The 4,012-nt window shown below is 39.3% G+C and overlaps 1 non-coding gene across 1 annotated transcript; it reads right to left on the reverse strand.

Moving 5' to 3' along the window:
* Positions 1-2,467: 2,467 nt before the first annotated feature.
* On the reverse strand, positions 2,468-2,573 carry LOC140870214 (small nucleolar RNA R71). The gene has a single exon (XR_012147186.1). It is a non-coding gene; the product is annotated as a small nucleolar RNA R71 (small nucleolar RNA).
* Between the last annotated feature and the right edge of the window lie 1,439 nt (positions 2,574-4,012).

Raw genomic sequence — 4,012 nt, forward strand, 5'->3', positions numbered from 1 at the left:
TCACCCAATGAAAATTATGATCAAACACATGGAAAAATTTGGGAAGAATAAAGGTCAGTGTAAGCACTGTGGAGGACGTCATCCATCTGAGAAGAGCCGTGGAGTGGCAGGTGCTTGCTTCCATTGTGGCAAGGTGGGCCACATGAAGATAGATTGTCCTCAGTCAGTTGGGTGATCAGCATCTGGTTCTGGTTCTCAGCAATCGGTTCCGTGGAGGCCATCTGCACACTATTTTGGGAGCATCAACCTGAGGCCGCGTATCCCAAGGCAGGTTTTTGCACTAAGCCAAGATCACGTTTAGAGGGAGAACGTGAAGGTCATCGCAGGTACATTTATTTTGTGCGGTATTCCTGCTTTCATTCTCATGTATACTGGTGCATCGAATTCATTAATTTTTGCACGTTTTGTTAAGAATCATATATTACCATATGTATCTTTAGACGTAGTACTTTCTGTGTCTACCCCGACTTGCCATTCGGCCTTTGGCAATCGTGTATTCTTGGGTTTCTCTTAAGAATTTGAGGACTTTGAATTATCGGTGAATATTATGATTTTAGAGATGGATGATTTTAACAGTATCTTGGGTTGAAAAAGATAATAAAAAGGCTAAATTCGAGGTCCAGGCGCGCCCGCGCCGAATGAGGGGAGCCCGCACTGTGTGTGAGGATTTTAGGAAGAAAATATGAACTAGAGGCGTGCCCGCGCTGACCCTAGGCGCGCTCGCGCCACCTGATGAATTTTTTAGGAGTGTTTTGCAAAAGAGAGGCGCGCCCGCACTGTACCTAGGCGCTCCCGCGCCATCGTCTGTGCTGAAATTTAAAGTCCAAGTTTTTATTGAAACTTTGGGGTTTTTCTTGGGCTTATTTTGGACGATTATTAGGTCATATTTAAGAGATTTTTTTGAGTCTTAGAGGCTATCTATCAGCCGCCAATACACACAATATTCTTGAGAGTACTTTTGTGAGATTTTGGGATCGAGAATTGAAGATTGCTTGGAACGAAGATGAAGACTTTTCGACCGGACACGGAAGAAAGACTACGACTTTGTTATTTCTTCTTATTTATTTTCTTTTGATTGTTGAATTATGTTTGAGACATTGAACATGATTTGGTTTATTATAATTTTGAACATGAACTAAACTTTTCTAGTCTAGAGGTTGACGTAGCTTGGTTGAGACATATTCATGAATCTTTGATTTTAATAAATTGAATTTCTATAGATTAATTGTGTTTCTAGAATTGAATGTCTTCTTAATTTACTGGCCATAAATTGAGTTGTTATATTTACTTAGAATCCGGCACTCGAGAGAGAGGATTTTGGGTAGGATCAATAGAAACTACACTGTTAATTGTTTATATAGTTCGGGAGAGTATATAACTTTAATAGAACCTTTAAGGAACATTGTTCTACAAATATCACTGCATCTAGATTTTTAATAGGGATATTGAAATTAAACTGTAGTTGATACACTCTATTTATTGCTTGGGAGAGGGAAATAGAATAATCTAAGTGTTCTTGGTTATTAATTGAAAGAAATTTATAAAATAGATTATTTAGGATTGAATATTGTCGAGACCAAGTGAAATCAAAACCTCTGGACTATTTTTCTCTAATTGATAATTTCTCAAAATTTGTGTGTGCGTGAGGTTGATAATTCTTCACTACTTATTTAAGTTTTCAGCAAATTTCCAAAGTTTGATTTTTTAGATAAAATTAAGACTGTTTTAATTACAAGTATTGAATATTTTCAAATTATTCCTTGTGGGATCGACACTCTCTCTTTCACTATATTAAAACTTGACACTCGTACGCTTGCGAGTAATTTTCACAACAAGTTTTTGGCGCCGTTGCCGGGGAGTAATTTTTGTTTTTGTTTAGTCTTGTTACCAATTAGTCGAAGTTTTAATTTAGAGCTTTTCTTTATTTTATTTTAAGTACTAATAAATTGTTTTTGTTCTTAACTGCAGTTTATGCGAAGAACACAAAGTGCGAGTTCTCTACTCTTTGATCCAGAGATTGAACGAACCGCACGCGCTTTGAGAAGAGCTAGGAGAGAAGAAGAACTTAACATGGCTGAAGAAAATGTCAATGAATTGCCCTTGGTTCCAATCAGAGACCATTTCAGGCCGGCGATCCAGACTCACTATTTTGGAATCGCTCGAGGGACAATAAATGCCAACAACTTCAAGTTGAAGCCGACATCAATCAACATGGTTCAACAGAACCAATTCAATGGAAGCGCAACAGCTGATCCTCACCTACACTTGCGCACCTTCCTAGAGATTACTGATACGGTAAAAATAAATGGTGTTTCTAAGGATATAATACGTTTACGCTTGCTTCCTTTTTCTCTCAGGGACAAGGCACGGAGCTGGTTGCAGTCATTGCTGCTAGGAAGCATAACAACTTGGGAGGGCATGGCTGTGAAATTTTTAGAAAAGTATTTTCCACCATCCAAATCCACCCAGCTAAATATTGAGATCAGTTCCTTTCAACAGCATGATTCAGAACAGCTATATGAGGCATGGGAAAAGTACAAAGATTTGTTAAGGCGTTGTCCTAATCATAATTTTGCAGATTGGGAAGAAATAGAGTTTTTCTACAATGGGTTGAATACGCCTACAAGGATGTCTGTGGACTCTACTGCCGGGGGTACCATATTTGCTAAGGACCCCATTCAGGCCTATGAGATGCTGGAACAAATGACAATCAATAGTTATCAATGGCCATCTAAACGTATGAGAGTCAAGAAGGGAGTGTATAGTGTTGATCCTCTCACTTCCATCATTGAACTGCTGTCTGCGTTGAGTACACAAGTTGCTGCTCGGAACAAGGTAAGTGTAACAGAACCTGCAGGTGTGTCGGTTGCCATAGAAAAATCTCATCCACCTGAGGAAGCTCAATATATCAATCCCAGAGGCTATGGAAATTATCGAGGTAACCCTCCACCCAATACTTATCATCCTGGTTTACGTAACCACGCAAATATTTCCTATGCCAACAACAAAAATGTGTTGAAACCCCCTCCGAGATTCAATACAAATCAAGGTGAAGGTAAAGCGTCTTTGGAGGATGTTGTGTCTTCATTTGTTTCTGAATCTAACAAGAGAATTTCGAGGACTAAAACTCGAATGGACAACATGGAGACACATATATGCAGTTTGGGGGCTATGATGAAATCTATGGAAACACAGATTGGGCAGCTTGCGAATGCTTTGAAGGATCAAAATCGAGGACAGTTTCCCAGCAATACTGAAGTGAATCCAAAAGAGCAGTGCAAAGCAGTGGAGTTAAGAAGTGGGAAGAAGTTAGAAGCTAAAGAGCAGAGAAAAGCCAAGGAAGTTGAAGAACCAGTGGTTGAAGAAATTGTGGTTGAAGAGCTCAAGAAAGAATCTGAATCCAAACCGATGTACAAGCCACAACTTCCATACCCACAACGGTTTAAGAAGAAGGCACTTGATGAGCAGTTTTCCAAGTTCCTAAATATCTTCAAGAAGATACACATCTATATTCCATTTGCAGATGCCTTGGAACAAATGCCTAACTATGCAAAGTTTATCAAAGATGTAATGTCTAAGAAGAGGAGATTGCAAGCCAATGAAGTGGTGAATTTGACAGAAGAGTGCAGCGCAATCCTGCAGAAAAAGTTGCCATAAAAGCTTAAGGATCCAGGGAGTTTTACTATCCCTTTTTTTGTTGGTGGTTCTAAGGTAAATAGAGCTTTGTGTGATTTAGGAGCAATTATAAATTTAATGCCTTTTCTGTTTACAGGACCTTGGAACTTGGAGAAGTCAGGGAAACCACCATTACATTACAGCTAGCAGATCGAAGTATCACATACCCATGGGGTATTGTGGAGGATGTTTTGGTGAAGGTCGATAAATTCATATTTCCAGCAGACTTCGTGATTTTAGACATGGATGAAGATGAAGAAACTCCCTTGATTTTTGGGAGACTTTTTCTAGCTACTGTACGTGAACTGATCGATGTCCACAAGGGAGAGCTCACACT

This window comes from Henckelia pumila, chromosome 4 (assembly GCF_033568475.1).
Source record: "Henckelia pumila isolate YLH828 chromosome 4, ASM3356847v2, whole genome shotgun sequence".
Taxonomy (NCBI): Eukaryota; Viridiplantae; Streptophyta; class Magnoliopsida; order Lamiales; family Gesneriaceae; genus Henckelia; species Henckelia pumila.